Source organism: Peromyscus maniculatus, chromosome X (assembly GCF_049852395.1).
Source record: "Peromyscus maniculatus bairdii isolate BWxNUB_F1_BW_parent chromosome X, HU_Pman_BW_mat_3.1, whole genome shotgun sequence".
Classification (NCBI taxonomy): Eukaryota; Metazoa; Chordata; class Mammalia; order Rodentia; family Cricetidae; genus Peromyscus; species Peromyscus maniculatus.
In genome coordinates, this window is record NC_134875.1 from 99,503,371 (window position 1) to 99,527,218 (window position 23,848).

General features: G+C 35.9%; 1 protein-coding gene across 11 annotated transcripts in view; it reads right to left on the reverse strand.

The window, feature by feature from the left end:
* The window catches only part of Dmd (dystrophin), a 2,251,111-nt gene that overhangs the window by 484,365 nt on the left and 1,742,898 nt on the right, over positions 1-23,848 (reverse strand). The gene's annotated exons all lie outside the window — the stretch shown is intronic.

Below are 23,848 nucleotides of genomic sequence, written 5' to 3' on the forward strand. Positions count from 1 at the left end.
CACACAAGGTGCTGATGCTCCTCACAAGATCCATAGACTAACAAACTCTAGAGCGAGGTGTGGGAAACTTCTCTTCCAGTTGTTGGCTAGTAGGGATCTGAGAGACTTCCCAAACAATATAGGCTGTTGCCATTGTGCTTGGTAAGACCCTATTGCTGAACACACCATATGCTTTAGACAGAAGACATGGAAAAATTGAGCTAGAAATGACCTGAAAAGCTCTTCCATGAAGGCTAGCTTTCATAGTATCTGAAGGTGCTATTCAAACTGGCAAAGGAGAAAAAAAATCAATCAGTAGTCCTACTCAGTTGTAAAGCCTATAAAACCATAACAGAACATCATAGCAAGATATCCCTACGTTTGCAGTGATGGTCACTATTATCATGGGGGTAAAAAAGTCATCTAATAGGACTTAAGGCCCACTTAGTTGGAGGAAATTTATGCCTGGACTAGAAACCTAGCCAACGTCCTGTGAATGGTCAGACCATGGAACCTGGAGGAGAACCTACTACTGCCATTTTTCTAAGTTATAATTTCTGTGTTCTAAATACTTATATCCACAGAAAAGTGCCACTCAATTTGTATAACATTAGGACTATATATGCATATACACATACATATATGCATGCAATAACACTTAAGGAAAAAAGAGGCATGAATTTGAATGACAGCAAGGAGAGATATTTTGGAGGGCTTGGAAGAAGGTAAGGCGAGGAAGAAATGTTGTAATTACATTATAATATCAAATATAAAAACAGTAAAAGAAAAACGTTTAGCACTCACTCCTCAGAAAAGTTTATTTTCTCAGCAGATGGAGACTATTCCAGAAAGCAACAACTAGTGAAAATACAGAGAACAGCAGACTGAGTGCTCAGCCCAACTAATACATCTACAACACAACCCTTACACCTAAAGCTCAGGGAACACAATGGAGGAAGCAATGGAAAGATTGTAAAATCCTGAGGACAAGGACACTTCCTACTAGGTAGTGTTATTATTCAATACATAAAACTGCATCCATGAAATCTCAACAGTATGGCCACCTAAACAACAATAATGCATAATAACAACAGCAGTCAATGTGCTAAAATGAATAGGAGAAATTTCACAAGGCCTCATCACTAGATGAGGATCTATAGGAAATCAATGAAAATTAGTTTTCTCCCAGGACAAGCCCCTGAGACTTTATCCACTTCCAAGTGGTCATCCCTAAGCACATATACCTATGAGCAAAACAAAATAGACTCCCTCTTCTCCGTCTCTGTCTCTGTCTCTGTCTCTGTGTGTGTGTGTGTGTGTGTGAGAGAGGGGGGGTAGCAATGATGAAAATGCAGCACTGACTTATGAAGTTATGAAAAAAATGAAAAACAAATTAAATTAGAAAAAGAAAATGTCAGGGTTATAGTTGCTACAAGATATTGGGAAAGCTTTTTACTGAAACCAATAAAGAGTGCAGATTATCAATCTGAGATTTTGTGCAATCATACTTGTGACATTTCAAAATGACTTTTATCTTCTTTTGCAATTAGTAAAAATTATAACCAGGCTTAATTTACCTGGTAACAGTTTATGTTATTAATTAACTTTCAGTCTATATTAACAAGAATCATTTCAAATGTCTCTAAATAAATGAGGTAATGTCTTCTAGATGCCTCAAATTTTATTTGGCTGAAGTGACAGAGCAAATCAATACTATTTTCTTATGTCATTTTCATAAATTCAGAGAAGATATCTCTATTTCAAAAATGGAGACATTTAGTATTAGTTCAAGTCTAAATATATAAAAGAATACTTTGTTGTCAAGGCAAATCTACTGCTTGGTTGTCTTCAGGCAACATCTATTTTTACATAGAGAGTGTGACTTACATTCAGGAACCAAATAGGAGAAAATTCTGAATAATCTAATTATTCAAAAGGCATGAGAAATGTATTGTCCTAAAACTCTGTTCACAATATTCTTGCTTTGAACACTATTACTTTGTAACTATTTAATTAGTGGGATCTATTCATTTAATTTTAATGATTTTTTTCAAAAATAGTTATTATCAATGCATACCAATTTGGAATATTATTTCTAGTATAATAAATATTGAAAAGGAATTTCTCATATACTTGTCACTATGAAGACAAACTATAAGGTCAATTCTTGTGATTCCACAGCATCATTAAGGTTAGGCAATGTGTCAGTATTCACTATTTTCATATCTTTCACAAAAATCAAGTACCAGTCAGTTGCTCCTGGCAATATATGAGGCATTAAATGCAGCACATTCTCATGCACTACTGTGATGTAAGGAATAAATAGCTAAGTCCAGAAATGTGTGTGTCAATTCAAGTTTGTTGGTAAGTAATGTGCTACAAATAATCTAACAGAAATTACCATGCATTTAAATGTACAAACAGAAAGTAATATCACTGAAGGAATATCTGATTATTCTAAAGTGTATACATGATGGTGAACACTAAAAATAAAATATGAACTTCAGATTTTAAGACAAAGGCAATAGTCAATCATTTATTTTCTGCTTCAACTTACTGTTGTCAATATAATGTAGAATGAGACTGAATGACTTCAGACATTTCTCCGAAATGTGAACATCTACTGCAGATTTGCTCTACATGTCTCTCAGCCTCTCCCAGAGAGCAGCGTCAATGGGTACATTCTTCTCATTCACATGCCAAAAGCCCAAACAAGAATGGGAAGTTCTCTTTTACCTTAAAAGTAGCAAACTGTCGCTTCTGCTTATTCACTTGTCATGTACTAAAGCAGAACATGTGGTGGTAATCTAATTGTATTGAAATATTATTTTGATTTGTACTGAAATATTAATTTGATTGGATGTTAATAAATAAAGTTGTCTGGGGGTCAGAGCTATTAGAGCCATAGCAAGAGTGTGGCGGTGGTGGCACACGCCTTTAATCCCATAGATATCTGTGTGTTCAGGGTCAGAGCTATTAGAGCCATAGCAAGAGTGTGGCGGTGGTGGCACACGCCTTTAATCCCATAAGATCTCTGTGTGTTCAGGGATACAGCCAGCATTGGAGACATGCCTTTAAGACCTAGGGGGCTGTACATTCAGACAGTGACGAGGCAGTCATGTGTTTGGGTTTACAACCAATGAGAAGGCAGAACAACATACTTTAAAAATACGAACCGACAGGAAGTAGGTCTCTCTTTTCGCGAAGCTGGGACAGCAGGAGGAAGGGTGAGATTTTAGCTCTGAGCTCTGACTTCTCGGCTTTCTCTTTTACATTGTTTCTGTGTTTCTTATTTAATAAGACGGTTGGTTACATCTACATCTGGCGCCCAACGTGACAAGAATCCATTAAAAACTGCTTGGCTTGGCGGCAGGTCCGCTTTCCCGCAAGGGCGGCAGGCGGCCCGCGGCGGCGGCAGCGGGGGCACACGGCGGCCGGTGGCGATCTGCTTCTTAGTCCGAGCTGCTGGCGTCCTAGTCCGGGTAGCAACTTCTAGCCCGGGCCTAGGTCTGTGAGCAGCTTGCCTAAAGCCGGTGCTACAAACAACTCAGACCTGCCCTGCCGAACAGGGCCCTGCCTGTAAAGCCAACGCACGTGGTCGGAGCTTAAGGAAGCCAGACCCAAGCCTTGACTCGGCACAAGAGGGAACACGTGGCTGCATTTAAGCTTTAGCCGGCTACGCTTTCTTGTGCGTTCTCTCTTTCCTCTCTCTCTCTCTCTCTCTCTCTCTCTCTCTCTCTCTCTCTCTCTCTCTCTCTGGATTTACACCTGGGACACTAGGTGGCTGCTTTGAAAATCCCCTCGGATTTCTACTGTTCTACGCAGATTTGGTAAGTCATAATATATCAGATATTTTAAAGGAAACTATCTAAAAGAGAATTTTTTTCCACATTAAAAAACAAATGGGTTTTATGTGTACATTGGAAGAAAATTGGTTTTTGTTCGAAATTTTAGGCAGTCTGGCAATGGAACAACTATATAATATTAGTATTGGTGGAATTATGCACCTCATCACTATAATAATCCACATTTTAATATTTAAAAAGATAGTCAATTTAAGTGCCAGGATAACAGCGTTAGAAGAACTTGTTAAACCTGTAAAAATTCAGACAGAAGAAATTAACAGTGAAGTTGTTTCAAGTCGGGATCATAAGGTTGCAGAAAGAAAGCCTGTTTTCACACAGTCACCCTTAATTTATCCTGTAACAATACAGCAGATGCCTGATCAAATGGCTACACAAAATACTTGGGCTCCAATTGAAATGTTGGATTTAAAAAGGTTTAAGGAGGCAATAGTATCTTATGGCATGCATTCCCCATATGTAAAGCAAATGTTAAACACTTGGTCAACATATAATAGGATAGTACCACAGGACTGGCGGGACCTCGCACAAGGTGTTCTGGAACCCAGCCAGAGACTTCATTCTGACTTGGTTTAAGGAGGAGGCTAAAAACATAGAAAAACAATGGAGGGATAAAGGAGTACAAGTTTGCCAGGATCAGCTTATGGGCGAAGGCCAATATGCTTCAGCACAAGCACAATGTTTATATGATGTCCAAACCCTAATTTTATGTCGAACGGCAGCCTTGAATGCATGGGACAAAGTTGAGGAACCAGGAAAAAAATCTGAGTCATTTACAAAGGTGAAGCAAGGCCCAAAAGAGTCTTTTACAGATTTTTTACAAAGACTGGCTTCAGCAGTAAAGAGAACGGTCTCGGATTCAGAAGCTGGTAAGGCAATAATTGAATCTTTGGCCTTTGAGAATGCGAATGCAGCATGCAAAAGAATAATCAGGCCATTAAGGGCAAGATCTGCACCTATGGAAGATTGGATTAGAGAAACAATTAATGTTGAAGCTGATGAGCATGATGATACATGGGTAGGAGAAGTAATTTCAAAAGGTTTGAGGAGTGTTAGATGTTTTGGATGTGGAAAGCAAGGACATTTGAAAAGGGACTGTAGACAGGTCATTTCCAGAAACAATGTTTCTTCAAGGAACAATGGCAACAGAATGCCCCTTCCTTCTGGAGTATGCAGAAGGTGTGGTAAGGGAAAACACTGGACCAACGAATGTAGATCAACAAAGGACAGACAGGGTAATCCTTTGCCTCAGTCTTCGGGAAACTCCCAGAGGGGCCTCAGGCAGGCCCCCAGTGCAAATCCAGTTCAAACCTTTCCGGCAGCCATAGAGGAGATGCCTGCTCTGGAGAGCGATTAAATAACCAAATGCCTATTGGAATAAATCATGCTGGTCAGAATGATGAAACAGAGAGAATAGAAAATTCAGGAGAAAACATAAAGAAAATTTTTTGGCAAACTTCTATTAATGAACAAAGACCAAAATTAACGATAAAAATAAATGGTGTTTTGTTGTCTGGTCTGGTAGACACAGGTGCGGACGTTACCATAATTGCACCAGAATTTTGGCATCCAACTTGGCCTCTTCAGGAGGTAAACGTTCAACTGTTAGGAATTGGGACATTATCTCAGGTGAAACAGAGTGCAAGATGGCTCGAATGTATAGGTCCAGAAGGACAGAGAGGAAAATTAAAACCATATGTGGCTAACATAACTATGAACCTGTGGGGTCGAGACTTGTTGCAACAATGGAATACTCAGATTAACATCCCTCCAATCTCAGAAACAAATCATAAACTAGCACATGTTACTGAGAGAAATATTAGAAGATATTGTTCTAATGAGTGGTCACCAGCCATCCATATTATACAAGAACAGGGCACAATAACTGATGATCTTCCAAAGACACCAACAGCTCTACCTTTAAAATGGTTAACAGACAAGCCTGTATGGGTCCAGCAATGGTCTTTAACAACAGAGAAACTCCAGGCTTTAGAAGAGCTGGTAGAAGAACAGTTAAATGCTCAGCATATTGAAGAATCAACTAGCCCTTGGAATTCTCCTGTATTTGTTATTAAAAAGAAATCTGGTAAATGGAGAATGGTAACAGACCTTAGGGCAATTAACAAAGTAATTCAGCCAATGGGTTCTCTACAATCTGGGATGCCTTTGCCTACTCTGTTACCAAAAGGATGGCCTCTCATAGTTATTGATTTAAAAGACTGTTTCTTTTCAATACCCTTACAAGAAAAAGACAGAGAAAGATTTGCTTTTACAGTGCCTACTTATAATAATTCTCAACCGGTTAAAAGATTTCAATGGAGGGTCCTCCCACAGGGAATGTTGAATAGCCCAACTCTGTGCCAATATTTTGTACAACAGCCATTGGAAGTGATACGTAAAAAATTTCCTAAATCTATAATTTATCATTATATGGACGATATTTTACTAGCTGACTCAAATGCAGATACTTTAGAAATAATGTTTGAAGAAGTAAAGAAAATTTTGCCTCGCTGGGGATTACAAATTGCTCCTGAAAAGATACAAAGAGGAGATTCTATTAATTATTTAGGATATAAAATAGAGCTACAAAAAATTAGACCCCAAAAGGTGCAAATTCGGAGAGATAGACTACAGACTCTTAATGACTTTCAAAGATTATTTGGAGATATTTCTCATCTACGAACTATTGTTGGGGTAAAAAATGATGAACTGACTAATTTGTTCAAAACCTTAGAAGGTGACAAGGACTTAAATAGTCCAAGAGAATTATCACCTGAAGCTGAGAAAGAATTAGCCTTGGTAGAAAAGAAAGTGCATGAAGGACACGTGAATCGTATTGATCCAAAGCTGGATTGCATTTTGGTTATCTTACCTTCTAGGCGTTCTCCTGCTGGAATATTAATGCAGAGGGAAGATATTATATTGGAATGGATATTTTTACCAAATAAACCAAATAAAAAATTAAAAACTTATGTGGAAAAAATCTCTGACTTGATTTACAAAGGAAAATTGAGACTTCGTCAATTAGCAGGCATAGACCCAGCAGAAATTGTCGTACCATTAACTAAGGAGGACATTGAAAAATTATGGACAGAAAGTGAACCTTGGCAAAGAGCTTGCAGTAATTTTTTTGGGAGAAATTAACAGCAAATATCCCAAAAGCAATAGAATTGATCTTATAAAGAGAGCTGAATGGATCTTGCCTCGAATTGTACGGCAAAAACCCATATCTGGAGTTCGTACATTTTATACAGATGCCAACAAAGAAGGAAAGGCAGGTTACAAATCAGAAAATTTAAGTAAAGTGGTTCAAAGTCCGTATAATTCAGTGCAAAAATCAGAATTGTATGCTATTCTGTTGGTATTAATGGATTTTTCAGAACCTCTCAACATAGTAACTGACTCTCAGTATGCTGAAAGAGTGGTGTTACATATTGAGACTGCAGAATTTATCCCTGATGCTTCAGAATTAACTTCACTATTTATTCAATTACAAGATACAATCAGGAAAAGGAATCATCCTTTATATATAACTCACATTCGATCCCATACTGGTCTGCCCGGCCCTCTAGCACAAGGCAATGATGAAATTGATAAATTATTGATAGGAAATGTGCTGGAGGCCTCAGAATTTCATAAAAAACATCACGTTAATAGTAAAGGTTTAAAAAAGGATTTTTCCATAACCTGGCAACAAGCCAAAGAAATAATAAAGAAATGTCCTACTTGTTCCTTCTACAATCAGACGCCATTACCAGCAGGATGTAACCCAAAGGGTACTCAGAGAAATGAAATCTGGCAGATGGACGTGTTTCACTTTGCAGAATTTGGAAAATTGAAATATGTACACCACACTATCGATACTTATTCAGGATTTCAATGGGCAACTGCTTTGAGTTCTGAAAAAGCTGATTCTGTAATCACTCATTTGCTAGAAGTTATGGCCATCATGGGTATACCTGCACAAATCAAAACTGACAATGCTCCATCATATGTCTCTGTTAAAATGAAACAGTTTTTTGCTTATTACAATATAAAGCATATTACAGGCATACCACATAATCCTACAGGTCAAGCAGTTATAGAAAGATCAAACAGAACTCTAAAGGATATGCTAAATAAACAGAAATGGGTAACAAAAACCCCCAGAAATAGACTGCATAATGCTCTTCTAACTTTGAATTTTCTGAATGCCAATGAGAAAGGAACAACAGCTGCAGAGAGACATTGGATAATAGAAAAAACTACAGAATTAAATCAGCCTATATACTTTAAGGATGTGCTGACCTCAGAATGGAAACCAGGGTATGTATTACATTGGGGACGTGGTTTTGCTTTTGTTTCTACAGGAGAAGATAAGCTGTGGGTACCATCAAAATTGATAAAGGTTCGATTTGAACAAGAGAGACCTCTTAATTAGAGGAGGTGATAGTTCATCAACCAGCATGAACATCCAATTTAAACTAACTTGTATCAATAACACATGCCTTTTCATTTAATCAGATAATAACTTGTCAAAAGGAAACATCCCCAAAATTAGTCTTGGGGAAAGGTTTTTGTTTTTGTCTTTTAGGAGAATGAAGGTTAAGGAATCTGAAGAACACTGGACAAATGAGACAACTGAAGAAAAGGGACAAATCATCTATCCCAAGAAACAGAGTGAAACGGTGTATGGGTATATATTATCTAAAAAAATTTTATGTCTTCCTAAATGTTTGTTACTGCTTTTCTCTAAAGATTTAACACTCTTGGTTTTCTAATAGTCCCAGTTCAATTAAAATTTAAAGCTGACTTTGGAGTTGGAGAATGGCTCTCTCCTTCTTTAAACTCAAGCATGTTGTTAAAAGGAAAATGCAAACTCCCTGTATCATGCCAGAATAAGAGCCAACCTCTGCTATGGTACAGGACAAAAGCAAAATTAATTAAGGGACTATTCTATTACTAATCTCAACTCTTTGATTCTATTCTGATTCTTTAAACTTTTCTCAAAGTATAAATTTTATATCAAAATTTACAAGATTAATATATATATATATACATTTTAAACTTTGTTAAGATATGAATGGTCACATAGAGTACTAACTAATTCTAGAAAAAAGGCTAGCTGCATATATATGTTTTTGTGTTCGAGTCTCTTATCAGTTTTCTGCAGGAAATCACGGCCAGGCCTAACATCAACTGAAGTCTCCAGAAAGAAGATGGGGCCCCACAACAACAACAATTCCACGTGGACAAAAATAATATCATTAAGCTGACAAACATCATCCACAGATCAGCTTTGAACTACAAGGTGCTCAGAGCAATTTTGAGATGACTAGCTGAGATGATCCAGTCTCAAAGACTACTTGAATAAGGACTTGAGATAAACCCTGAACTTTGGCATTATACACAGACTGGATAGTGAAGGATATAGTTACCTCTCTTAGAATTTGACAATTAACCTAAAATTTTTCTTTCAGGATAAAGAAAACTTCGCCCATACCCAGCAGGAAGCAATTTTAAGAATACGACGCCCACATTCCCAAAGAGGTGGTGTGGGGCGGGTGGTTTTTGGGTCTTTTTAATGGGTTTTGGGTCTGGGATAATTTTCAGTATTTAGGGGGGTTGGTTACAAGTTATTGTCAAGGGTTAGGAAAAAGGCTAAGCAAAGGAGATTAGATTTAAAGTTCTTGTTTAAAAAAAAAAAAGAGAAAGAAAGAAAAGAAAAAGACAATTACTAGTTTTAAATACTTTACATTGGATTGAATTGTTTTATATTGTACACAAATTTGAAACTGATATTGTTAGAAAATGCTATATGTATATTTCTAATTGTATTTATTCCATCCATTTAACAATGTAATGCAAATTTCTGATCCTTGAATGTTATTATTATCAACTATTAGGATATAAAGAAATGAAAGCTAGTAGTTAGACATTATCATAGAACTTGTAGTCATACTAGATATGTTTTAAAAATTGAGCAGAGATGTTTTAGACAGGTCATCTTCAAACCCTTCAGAGATCTACAGAATATGGCATTTAAAATGTTTTAATAACTTAGAAAATTTTTCTTTTTTGAGACATGTCGGCTCCTGGCAGTACCAATCTACTTTAGAGAAAATATGGGCATTGAAGAAACTGCATATGGAGTCAACTTTCATTCTGGCAAAAGTTAGCCACTGGACAACAAAGTATCCTCGAATCAACAGGACAAAATGGACAGACAGATCACGAAACAAGGGACTACTGATTCTTGCCAAAACAAGTGTGGTTATGGCTTTATCAAAAGGCATCTTCTGAGGCCAGGACAATATGGCCCCATCCCTGAAGTGGCCTTCGCATCCGGAAAAGGTACGGTGCCCTTTTCTTCGAAGGCAGCTTAACAGGCAGAGGGCCGATGGATTCTGTTGTACAATGGAACAGCAGCTGAAAGCTCATGCCTCTCAAAAGTAGACTGGCATTTAATAGAGGGATGTGGAGAAGAAGGGGATGTTGAGATGAAGCCATATATACACAGCCAAGAAGAATGGACAGCTGAATTAAAAAACTGTCAACAATTTCCAGAATTTAAAATCCTGAATCATGACAGGACACTAGTGGAATTCAGGTGTTTCTGGTACGTGGACTGCTCTCACCCAATGTGAGGTTGAACTGTTGACCTTGTGTACATCCTACTTCACAAATGAGTCTGTCAGATACACTAAGCCTATAGGCTGAAGATGATGCCCCAACACTGTGGAGAAACCTCAGGTGACTGCCCAGGCAGCTGGCTGTTTCTGTCAACTCACAAAATATTTTTGGAAGTTGCTTGCATGCACTTCCTGTTTTTATTTTTGTTAGCTAATATTATTCCCTTCTTGGGTCTCTGAGGGAGTTGAAGATTAGTTAGTTATGGTTGAAGATTAGTTAGTTATAGTTGAAAATTAATTAGGATAGAAAGTGCATTAGATACATCTTGGATTTACCAAAATAGGATAGATAATGGAATTATTTTCTCTAATTCGTCAAATACCTGTTTAGGTATTTATTACTTGTATATATTGTATATAGTTATTGTACTTTTGTATATAGTTTTTCTTTTGTTAGTCATAACCTTTTGCTTTTTTCTTTTTATTAAAATAGAAAAAGGGGAAATGTGGTGGTAATCTAATTGTATTGAAATATTATTTTGATTTGTACTGAAATATTAATTTGATTGGATGTTAATAAATAAAGTTGTCTGGGGGTCAGAGCTATTAGAGCCATAGCAAGAGTGTGGCGGTGGTGGCACACGCCTTTAATCCCATAGATATCTGTGTGTTCAGGGTCAGAGCTATTAGAGCTATAGCAAGAGTGTGGCGGTGGTGGCACACGCCTTTAATCCCATAAGATCTCTGTGTGTTCAGGGATACAGCCAGCATTGGAGACATATGCCTTTAAGACCTAGGGGGCTGTACATTCAGACAGTGACGAGGCAGTCATGTGTTTGGGTTTACAACCAATGAGAAGGCAGAACAACATACTTTAAAAATACGAACCGACAGGAAGTAGGTCTCTCTTTTCGCGAAGCTGGGACAGCAGGAGGAAGGGTGAGATTTTAGCTCTGAGCTCTGACTTCTCGGCTTTCTCTTTTACATTGTTTCTGTGTTTCTTATTTAATAAGACGGTTGGTTACATCTACAAGAACACATCATCAAGGCCCAAAGACTAGGGTTTGGAAAACTCACTCTATTGATGAGGAAGTAATGTTAAAATTGTGATTGTAGAAATGAGGGGAGAAATGGGGTTTTTCACTGAATCTTTCACAACTGTAAAGCAGATAACACACTACAGAATAGGATAATGGCATGTCTGTAATTATTTATTTTTGGAAAAGTATTTACACATATTTGGTGATTGCTTTGCATTACTAATGTTATTGGTGATAAACCTGCTATTTAATTCAAGAAATGATCTACTCCCTTCCCCACCCTACACATCTGTATAAGCAATTAAAGCATGTATTTACTGGAGAAAATCCTTTAATTACAGATGGACTAAGCACTTTTGAGTAGAAGGACCAAAGAATACCCTTTGATTCAAAAGTTTTATGTTACCCAATGTTAGTATTACATTTTAAAGGATATAATTTACTATGTTATATGGGAATTAGAATACATTATACTTAATGAGTTTGGATATAGTTATTTTATTTTATTTATTTATTTATTTTTGGTTTTTTGAGACAGGGTTTCTCTGTGTAGTTTTGGAGCCTGTCCTAGATCTCGCTCTGTAGACCAGGCTGGCCTCAAACTCACAGAGATCCTCCTGGCTCTGCCTCCTGATTGCTGGGATTAAAGTTTTGTGCCACTGCTGCCCGGCCAGTTGTTTTATTTTTAATGCTATATAACTTTAGCACTTCCGATGAGGTGATCTATAGCAAAGGAACTTTTCAATAAGATACACTGTGTAAGGCACACAACTCCTTATTCCACCTTCTTCCTCCCATCCTTTTTACTCTTCCTCTAGCTCTGCAAGAACCCTCTTCTTAGAATTTATAATTAGTTTTTGCTAATTTTCTAAACTCTTGATTTTTTTGGTGGTTTTTTACTTTTGTAAAAAAGAAGAGGAAAAGGAGAATACACTTGAAGACATCTTCTGAATGATTTTCAAACTGGCTTGTCTTCTAGAGGGCTCATTTCCCTTCTAGATGGAATATTATTGTAATCACTGGTGCATGTACTGTTGGATTTCCATTTCTATACCATCAACTAAGGTCATTTTGAAGTTCTCATAGGACAGGTCAGTTGTCTAAATCTTCATGAGCTGAAATGTTGCTATAAGTTGGGTCAGTCTCTGGAATCACATTCGGGAAAGCAGCAGAATTTTCTATCTTATTTCTTTATCTTTTGTTTTAGAAAACCAAATTACTCCTTTCTGCCTAGGTTTATCTGATTCTATTGGGCAAGACAGTATGTGATTTTAATTTTTTCTTTCATTTTTTCTCTGTCTATTCCCACCCTACCTACACCTATTTGTCTCTCCATAAAGTCAACTAATTATTTTCTCTCTTAATTACATTAAGCACAAACAATGTTTTTATGTTAGAAAACAAATTTTTGCAATAAAGTTCAAATAAGTGAAGTGACAAACTCATACCTGAATTATAATAAATCTTTTTTTTTTTAATTACCTAAAGATGACCAAAGTATTATCTGACCCCATATATGTAAGAGTAGTGAACATTGGAAGTTATAGATGCAATCTCTCAGGACACAAATGTGCTTCGAACTTGATTGATAACCCACTAACAATCAATCAAATGTTGATAACAATTATCTTACAATTTTCCTTCAGGTTCAATTTTACATTGTTCCCAACCAAAATGATATTTTTATTATAAACACTCACATCATTCATTTAACCCAAATCAAAATAAATCACTTTCTCCTTTCTTAACTACAATTTTGAGAAACTGATTATAAGATAGATCTTGTTTAACAAAATATATTGCTATGAAAGAGAAACTCCCTAAATCAAGGCCAAAACATAATCATAAAAAATTAGTCAGTAGTATTATTTGTTTAAGTTGCAGAAATCCATCTACAAATGAAGTTTTCCTTTATGATACTGTAATTTGGTCATGATGGACTCATGTTATAATTTAATGTCATGAGCCATTAGATCATAACATTAAATTAATGATCATGTCTCAGATGGAAGCATGGGCAGTTTTATATAATATGCAAATGGAAAAGGAATGAAAATGGCAATGTAAATCTTCCTAGATACCATCTGGCTTAGCTTTTCTTCATGTTTTCCCTCAAATAGTAGGAGGAATAAACAATACAATTTCTGATTGGATATGCTTTGGAGACAGAGACAGCAAATGAAAAATGCTTCAATATAAGCAGAAAAGCTATTATTTTCATTTTTTTCCTTTATATAAGCACAATCTGTTTTGTGAAAATCTAAATTTCTCCAACTTCAGTGGTAAAAGGACACAAGCAAGCATCTAGTTTAGTTGTTCTAAGATTTAAGCACATAGATTAAAGGGCTGGACAGATTTTCTGGCTCATCTATAGAGAGTTGACATATACTTTCAGTACCCTCTCCAAGAACCAGGATGGGTAAGCAACATGGAGAACTGGTGACCTATTTCTGTAGTCTATCTCTACCATGTTCTTCTCCTCCCCTCCCCTCCCCTCCCCTCCCCTCCCCTCCCCTCCCAACCTCTCCTCTCCTCTTGTCTCCTTTCCTCTCCTTTATTTCCACCTCTCCTCTCCAACACTCTTGACTTCCTCAAAGGACACAAGCTTTAATGAACAATGTAACATATTTTATATTTTCTAATAAAATTATTCTCATAAAATTCCTTCAAAGAGCTGTCTGTTACCTCATTTTTTTTCTTTTGTACTGCTAAAATACACACAAAGAGATTGGTTACTTCAGCAATTTTTAAATGTACATTTTGATTGTATAAAGTACATTCCAAGTATTTACAAATATCACTATCCATCTTTAGAAATTTCCATCATCCCACACTAAAACTCAGGTATCCAGTAAATAAGAAATTCCCATTCTCGCCGGGCGTTGGTGGCGCACGCCTTTAATCCCAGCACTCGGGAGGCAGAGCCAGGCGGATCGCTGTGAGTTCGAGGCCAGCCTGGGCTACCAAATGAGCTCCAGGAAAGGCGCAAAGCTACACAGAGAAACCCTGTCTCGGAAAAAAACAAAAAAACAAAAAAACAAAAAAAAAAAAAAAAAAAAAGAAATTCCCATTCTCTGCTCCATATACTGGAAATTATTCTTTCACTTTCTAGCAACATGAATTGGACTATTCTAAGGCCTGACATAAATGAAACCACACAAAGTTTATGCTTTGTGTTTGACTTGTTGCACTAAGCCTAATGCCCCTAAAATATCCCAGATTACCCCACTTTATTCAGTTTATTGAATCTTTTTCAAGTTTTGTTCAATATAGTACTCTGATCATTTAAGAAATTAATTTCTATCATTTGTTCAACTTCAATAGATTGTTGCTAAATGGAAGGGAAACTTCAGAAAGAACATTTTGAGTGAACAAGATAGATACAGCCTGGAGACAGGTAGATATGAAATTCATTTTCTATATATTTGAAAGTCAACTGAAAAGAAAAATAAATAGAAAACAGCAAAGTATATATGTAGAGGAGAGAAAAACAGAGGAAGGAAATATATTAAAGAGAAAAACTAAGAGCTTAAATAGGCTCAGATTCAGGAGAAGTATCCAAATAAGGTTATTAATAGGTATATTGCACAACATGTGAATGAGCATTCTTGGAAGTGGTTCCTTCAGTGACAGTTGACCTGCTCCAAATTATTTCAAGAAGAAGGTGCATGAAAGACATATTAGGCTTTGCTCAAATTATAGATTGGCAAACAAGTGGCTGCAACGGTAGAAGACCGTTGAAGTTTCAGGCTGGAATATAGAGCAAAAGCTAACCAGAGTATCTTGTATGGTTGTGGTCATAATGCATATAGGATGTATCTCTTTCTCTAAGGGATATAGGATAAATGGTGCCCAACTGCTCGAGTTTCCACCTTAAACCTGAGAGTATTTAACAAGCAATTCTAAACAGAGCCAAAAACAGGTTCCTGGTTCATGTCTCATATGGCCAGCTAGACGCTGCAAAATGCCAGTTTGAGCTACCGGCGGGTTCTTGGTGTTTGTGCTTGACCTGCAGTATGGTGGAAATGAGGCATCTACAAGCAGCACATTATGCTGCTGCTGTGTGGTGGATTTAGCCTTTGCTAGTATAAAAAAAAAAGAAAAAGAGGTTTCTGGCCTACATGCTGCTTGGTTAAAATCATAGACCCAGGATGGCTCCCAGAGCTCTCAGTAAATGAACTACCACCATCACCACTATGTTGGGAAGCTGAGGTGTGCGGAGCCAGTAGCCACAGTGCCATTTCAGTCTTAGAATGCTGCGGTTTAAAGCAATAGGTTCAAGGTAATATAAAAAATAAGCTACATAAAGATGGCTTCCACACAGAGAATCTGGATTATGTTCTCTGTGAAATTTGTAACTGAAGAAAAACATTTGATTGCAAAAGCTGTTGAGTTATGCCAAAATGTATATTTTAAAGGTACCTTGACTTCAAAATTTGGATGTAAGGATATGTTGCTTTGGAAAGGAGGCTCGACTTTTGTTTCCACAGAAAGCCAGAGGCTATGGATTTGTTCCAGATTAAGATACATCAGGTTTAACCAGCCAAGACCCCCTGAAAGTTCTCTGATGACACCAAGTCCCAGATGATCCAACATCCAGAACCATTTCAAGGCAACTAGCTCAGATGATACACCCTCATGAACTCCATAATCCTAAAAATTTCTTTGTGTCCCCATAAGATACAGTGCCCTCCTCCAGCAGGAAGTAGTAAGAGAAGCTATGCCCAAATTCCCAAATATACCAAGCTGGCTTTGGAGATGTGTAAAAGTTAAAATCTTCCTTTAAAAAAAAAAAAAAAGAAAGAAAAGGTGAAATGCTGTGGGATGGTCTGTATGTCAAATTGGTCAATAAATAAAACACTGATTGGCCAGTGGCCAGGCAGAAAGTATAGGCAGGACTAATAGAGAGAAGAATTGAGAGAACAGGAATGCAGAGCGAGACACTGCCAGCCTCTGCCATGACAAGCAGCATGTGAAGATGCTGGTAAGCCACGAGCCACATGGCAAGGTATAGTTTTATAGAAATGCATTAATTTAAGATATAAGATCAGTTAGCAAGAAGCATAACACAGCCATACAGTTTGTAAGCAATATAAGTCTCTCTGTTTACTTGGTTGGGTCTGAGTGGCTGTGGGACTGGTGGGTGACAGAGATTTGTCCTGACTGTGGGTCAGGTAGGAAAACTCTAGCTTCATCTTTCTCTAGGTAAGTAAAGGATACTGTATGTATTTCCATTACATTCTCTTCTTTCCCAGTTACCTGTAACCTGCCCTATCCTGCAAATTCCTACTGCTATTAGTTCCTCTATAGGGACATTTTTGATTTATTAATTATTGATTCTCTTTATTCTGCAGCAGGAAATCCCACTTGTCAACAATACTTCACCTGAAAGGAAGCATCCAGTCAATAAGTATATTCTTCCACTAGATATATACATGGCAAACATATACACGTTTTTGATTGAGTCATGGAAGGTAACTACATTGTCTAATCAAATGTTGCATTCTAAAAATAACAAATTCCCTATCTCCAAACAGAACATTGGTTCTTTACTCTGGTAGGTAAAATGCTATATGTACTGATTTTCAGTTTTCTAGTACAATGTATAAGAGTTTTCACACCATTTATGAAACTATTTTAAAAGTAATAATAAGAATTATAAATAACTGAGAGAATGTCTTATCAAGTATTTCATAAATATCCAAGACTCATTTTATCTGGGGTAATGACCTTGAATTGAATTCAGTATTGAAATGTCGAAGTGGGAGCAAAGTATTGGGATGAAAAATGGTTGGCACATAGGAGCCAATAAAATTTTATGTTCTTTAGAAAATAATTATTTCAGCAAGGTATAGAGAATAATATATATTTAAAAGAGATTAGAGTTGAAAAGATGTTAGATAGGAAAAAGTGAAGCCTTTAGAGATTTGCAAAGTTGATGTTTGTAACAATTCAGGATGTTGTAAGTTGAAATTGTAGTATTGAAAAGTCAACATTCTCTCAAGGACAACCACAGATGCAAAATCAAATGGAGGCAATTTGTAGCTTCTTCCACCTATACTAACAGGATCTCCAGTAAAAAATGGTTTATATGTTTGACCCTCTTTCACAGCCAGGAATAGTGATTTCTTTTACCTCTATGGGGGGATGCCTGCTTTGTGCACAGACCTTTGTTCAATCAATTTCTTTAAAATTTCATACAGATCAACATGAAAATGTCAACTTTCTGACATTTCATTTTAATGTAATTGAGAAAACCACATAACTGTAAATGGACTTCACATGGAATGAAAATCACATGCTGACAAACTAAGTTATTTTGAATATGAATAATATTTAATTAATAGCTATCATATTTTATTACCAGAATTTACAAAGGTAGAAGAGAAATATTAAGATGGAAATTTAAAAATAGTTCTTAAATACAGTACTCATTAGCCTTTCCAATTCAACAGGAAATGGAAGCTCTGACATTCACTGTAGACTGGAACATCATTTTACTCCTGGTAAATTTGCTCCCAAAGACAGCTAACACTAAAAAATGTTTCCAGGAAAAATGGAAGATGAGATTGTGACAGGAAATTACCTGAATTTTTCCACTCTAATTTTTCTTGATCTTTCTAATATTGGTTTGGAGAACAACTATGTGGTTCTAGGCAAGGTTCAGAGAAAGTGAGTGTTTTGAGTCCATTAATTTTCTCCAGTGCTTCCTCTTGGCATTCATTTCAAACAATTCTATTTTATTCATTTTTTAATTAAAATTTTCTTTTACATGCAATATATTTTAATAATATTCTGTCCCCTCCCTCTCCTCCTCTCAGATCCTCCCCCCCAATCACACACTTCGATTTTCTTTTCTGTGTTTCAAACAGCAACAAAATATTTAAAAAGTCAAAATAAAATACAGTAAGGCAAAACAAAACAAAGATTTTTATTAATATTTTCATGAGACATTGATATGATTTTCTCTATTGCTCAGACTGTGAAAAAAATAAGCTACTTTTGCCGAAGCAGGTTTCAAGGAATCTCTGGTGTCTAGTTAAAAGCAAAGAATGACAAGTCAGTTGACTTCCCCAAGGAGGTCACTATGCAAAACTAAGTATCTGTTTTTGCACGTTCAGTATGATTTGCTTACTCTCAAGAATAGGGTATTAAGGTCTTTTTTTTTTTTTTTTAATCTGGAGAGTTTAAAGAGGTTTTTGAGTCAATAATGATATTTAAGTACTAAAATCTACTAAAGATTAACAATCTTTTCCTTATTAAATTGGAAGCCAATACTTTAAGCAGTTGTATTTATTTGTCCATTTTATGTACTTTCTCACATAAATCAAAGGAGAATTATCCCCCAAGGGGCCTATATTGCAATGAACAGTATGGAAATTTATCAATAAATATGCACATAAAATTTAATTTTACCTGTACATTTAAAATAAGCATAAATATAATGACATGATAATTATGTTCATGGGTGCTTTTTATATATCAGATACTGTTTTATGAACTTCACATATATGACTTTATGTCAGTTTCTTAAGCTACTTAATGTATAGATGTGGTTACTTTTTATTTATAGTGATGTAATACAAAAGCAACTAAGAAATTAGTCCATGATCAGCAGGAAACAGAATCATGATTTAAATCCACACAGACAAGCTTTGCAGATCATAGTTCATAAAGGTAAACTTGAATTTATATAAATCTGAAATCTCCCTGAAGAGATAGTACAGTGTTGAATAACAGAATAAGAGATAAAAGACACGGCATAGCTGCATCATACCGAGTTTGTACTTGGTGTGAGATATATGAGTTAAGAAAGTCCCACATTCAATAAGGCTTGTAGGATGAATCTTGCAAAAGGAAAAAAACAACACTTTAATCATTGGTTTAATGGAGATTGGCAGACTATTCAGAAAGACACATAACAGACAAGTGACATTTAGGAAATATTGATTGACTACTGACAGAGATAAATAAGATGAAGAAAAATAGAAGGGAATACCTGGAAAAAGATGCATAGAGAATGTGTAATTGGGCAGGTATGTAGACATTTACTACTCTATGGAAGTACTTATGGGCCAGGAAGCCCAAAGGAGTACAATTCTTCGGTAGTTAAGTATAAAAAAGTAAGCACAGCATTCCAGCACAAGGAGGCATTGACAAGAACATTTGCATCTGAGCATTACCTGCTTTTGTAAAGAAGCACTTCAACTGAGATACAGACGCAGAAACTAGAATGAAAAATGTAAAACAAAATGGATGTCTAGGGAGCCAAGTATTTCTCTGAGCTGACACATTCCAGTGAGGTGAGTGATTCAAAATTTGCTTTATGATATTTAGGGCTTTGGCTTAAAATGCCGAGCCAGCCCAGAATAATGTGCAGGATAGCAGGATTTTCCACTCAGAAGGTCAAACAGAATGTAAAATACCCATTTTTCCATATATAGTTAGCAGTTGCCCAACTTTCCATGAAATATGAGAATGATGATATTGTTTCATACAACCAACACATACAGCATATTGCCTGAAATGAATAGTAAGTATTCAAGTGATGTTAGTTATCATTACCTATTCTAATAGCTGGATAAAATACACTTTTTTAAATCCTAGAAACAAATATGTCCTGCTAGCCTTTGATTTTTACATAAGTTTCCTCCTAATCTGGAATAGTGAAACACAAATTAATTAATTTCTAAGGATATAACCATAGATAAATCACAGCTTGCTCAAATTTTATTCTCTTTAATTAAAAATGGAAATAATCTTAGTATAGCATCACATTTTCAGAGAATCAAATTAGAAAATGAAAGTAAAATTACTTGGGTGATTATAAAAAGTGAAAAGTGTAGTTATTACTAGTTAATGTAACTTTGATTCATTGGTTTTAAAGAGTCCAATATTAGATTTATAGTTTCAGTTTGACTTTTTCCTAATGGTAATTAATAATATTAACAAGGACCTTTCACTTGAAGAAAGCTTTTTCAAAGTGCTTTGATATTTATTACCCTCTAATTTTATCACAGAATCTCTGTGAGGAATAAAAGACAATGGATATTACAGGCTATCAAAATTGACTTTTCAGCACATACAGTGTCTTCTCGCTGATAGAGGCTTTTCTTTTTATCTGTAGATATAAAATTATAGACTGTAATAGTTGAAAATAAAAATTACTCAATGTAGTGCTTCCTGTGTACGATTTCATGTTATTTCCTAGTGAAATCATAATATTCATACAAGGTGATTCTGAAGATTTCAATACTTTCAACATACATGTTTCCATATGAACAAAAACGTTGTAACACAGCCAGAGTAGTTCAACCTTTATAATGATGTCTTGAAACTCAAATCACATTAAATTGAGGTAGCTGTTTGACAAATCATTGTACATACAAAATTATTTTCTATATTTAGTTTTCCATCATCATTAACTTTACATTTTACATTCTATACTTTACATTTTCTTTTGGTATTTCCTTTTTAATTTTCCCTGAGATTTTATAGGAGCTTCAGTCTCTCCTCAAGAAAGTGTTGTATCTACAGATTACTGCACCAAATTTGCACACGACTGGACATATTAACATTCCATCCTGGATGGCAGAGGAAAGCGGGGTCCCACCTCTCCCAGAGAGGAACAGTTAATGGTTGCTGTGGGAGGGAAAGTCATTTTCTTCAATGGTGTAGCTACTGGTAAATCTCCCTTCCTCTAGTAAATAATCTCACCCCAATGCTCATGCAAACAATCCTAAATAAACTCTGTAGATCACACACAATATAAAAGAAAACAATACACAACAAAACAAACAACAACAATGACAACAAAGCCCCAAACCAAAACAAGAACAGTAGGAAAGGAACTTGTTGGAAGAAGAAAGGCTTAAGTCGAATTGGGAGAAGTATGAGAAAGGACAATGGGTGGTGCAATGGTCATTTTCTTTGACAAATTCAGGATCTAAAAGAACACACTAAAGGAAAGGAAGAGGATAAGCCTATGTCTCTAGGTTCTGTTCTTGATTAGTATAGTCATGAATTGCTCTTGGATACTGTGTTCAGAGCAGATGACATTTTCAAATGACAACATGCAACCAAAGGGTAAAAGAAAAATGCCTAGGTTTATATGAGCTACGAAGCTAATGCTGCAATTGAAAGAGTTTTTCCAGTTGGCTACATTCCTCAAATATTTTACTTTTTCATGATAGGAATTTCACATCAAAGTTTTTTGTTTTTAACATTTTTCAGTTTTGTCATTTTAAAAGTTTTTTAGTGACTATCTTCAAATACCACTGAGAAAGGTATCAGTGAACAACAATTATGGGCTACAGGAAGGTTTTAGTAGTGTTTAAGTGGATTTCTGGGTAGACCAGAGGGGGGTTCCAGTAACAGTGATATCAACATGTGCATAATATCATTGATTTCTATAGTTTACATGTTGAAGTTCTTCAAGTTTTGTACCTTTAATTAGATTTTTTTTCCACACTTAATATGGGAATTCACAGCTGCATCAAGGGAGGTGAAGTTCTCATCTATTACACACAGGTAGCTCAAAGCAAAGCACATTCTTGGCATCCCTTCTCACCACTGTTTGTCCTCATGAATTCTGTGGCTCCACGAAGACACTGACTAGTCATATTACCTCAGATTGTCTCCTCATCTCTGCTTCTCATGGAGGGCAGCAAAACATCCATTTCACTTCCAAAAAAACCTTCTTATCTGATAAGTTTGTATAATTAATTTATTGGTTGCAATAACTGTTTAAAACCAAGACATAACTCCTCAAAGACTACAGATTAAGTCAAATTTTAAAAAAAATAGTGTCAATGGGAGAGGAAAAGGTCAGTTTACATTCAGTGAGGTTTTTTTGTTTTTGTTTTTGTTTTTTAATTACAGTACATTGCCCCTTTGGGGGAAAGTAACACATATCTTATCCTTACTCATGCCTACATCCTGTTAAGTATTATAGTCCCTGAATATGTGTGTCCCTGGTACTTGGTGGTTGGTCAATAACTAAGATAGTAAGTGTTAATGAAATAAGAAGTGTTCTAAGGAGAATGGGAGAAAGGAGAAGAGAATAAGAGGGGTATGGAGATAACATGCCTAAATTACATCATATATATATATAATAGAATAAATTATACATAAAATTCATAATAAAAATATAATTATATATAATTAAAAAATTAAAAATGGGTATCTATCTTTACCTCCAAATCCATTTCTCTATTTTATCATAGAATTGACCTGATTTTTCCAATCTCATTTCTTGTAGCAGCAACTTTGTATACTCACACAGGAACTTCTTCATGGTCTCAAACAATGCCACCACTACGCCCTTTTCAAAATTGAGACAAGATCTTGCTGTGTAAACTAGGCTGACCTCAAGCTTATCATCTTTATTCCTCAGGATCTCAAATGCTAAGGTTCCAGATATACACCAGCAGCATCCTTCCTCTGCCATATTTTTGAACATGATTTTCTCTAAAGAGCATTTCTCATTCTTTGTTTGGATATTAGAATCATGGCCAGGACATGATGTAATTAATCTAACCTGAAAATTTTCAAGGTCTAACTTAAAATTCAGCATTTTGAAAGTCTCACCCAATGAATAAGGAAGGTAAAAAAATGTTTTCAGATATTTTTCTGGACTCCAGATAGGTCTAGATCTACTTCTCTAGCTATCTGGCTATCTATTATCATTTATGACATGGCTGCTATGTGCTAGGTGTACTTCTTGGAACTAAAAATTCTTTTTTTTGGAGGGGGAGGGTTTCTCTTTGTAGCTTTGAGCCTTTCCTGGAACTCGCTCTGTAGCCCAGGCTGGCCTCGAACTCACAGAGATCTGCCTGGCTCTGCCTGGTGGGATTAAAGTGCTGGAATTAAAGGCATGCACCTCCACCACCCAGCATTGGAACTGAATTATACCTCTATCCTAAGTAAGCTGTCATCACTTTACCTAAAGCACCTGATGGGTACTTAGTAAAGAATTTCCAAGTTAATGCAAGTTGAAATATAAATATAAAGTATAAATATAAGACTATAACTTGCATGTAAATGTGATTTTTAATAATATTTTTCACATGTAGAACAGGAAGAGATCAACACCAGACAAAAGGAAGATATAGGCAGATTAAAAGAATACAGACAAATGAATTCAAATCAATAGTGACTAGTCCACTGAAGATTTCCTTAGAATTAGAAGTACACAGACTACTTCTACTATATAATATCTCAAAAAAAATGTGATGTCTCAATTTACTTAAGGTGGTAAATATACTGCCTTGATCTCTTTTTTTCTTCTTCCTTGGAATTGACCCATGCATCAAGATTTTATATGAGGAATTCTGAAGTCGGCTTTTTCAATTTC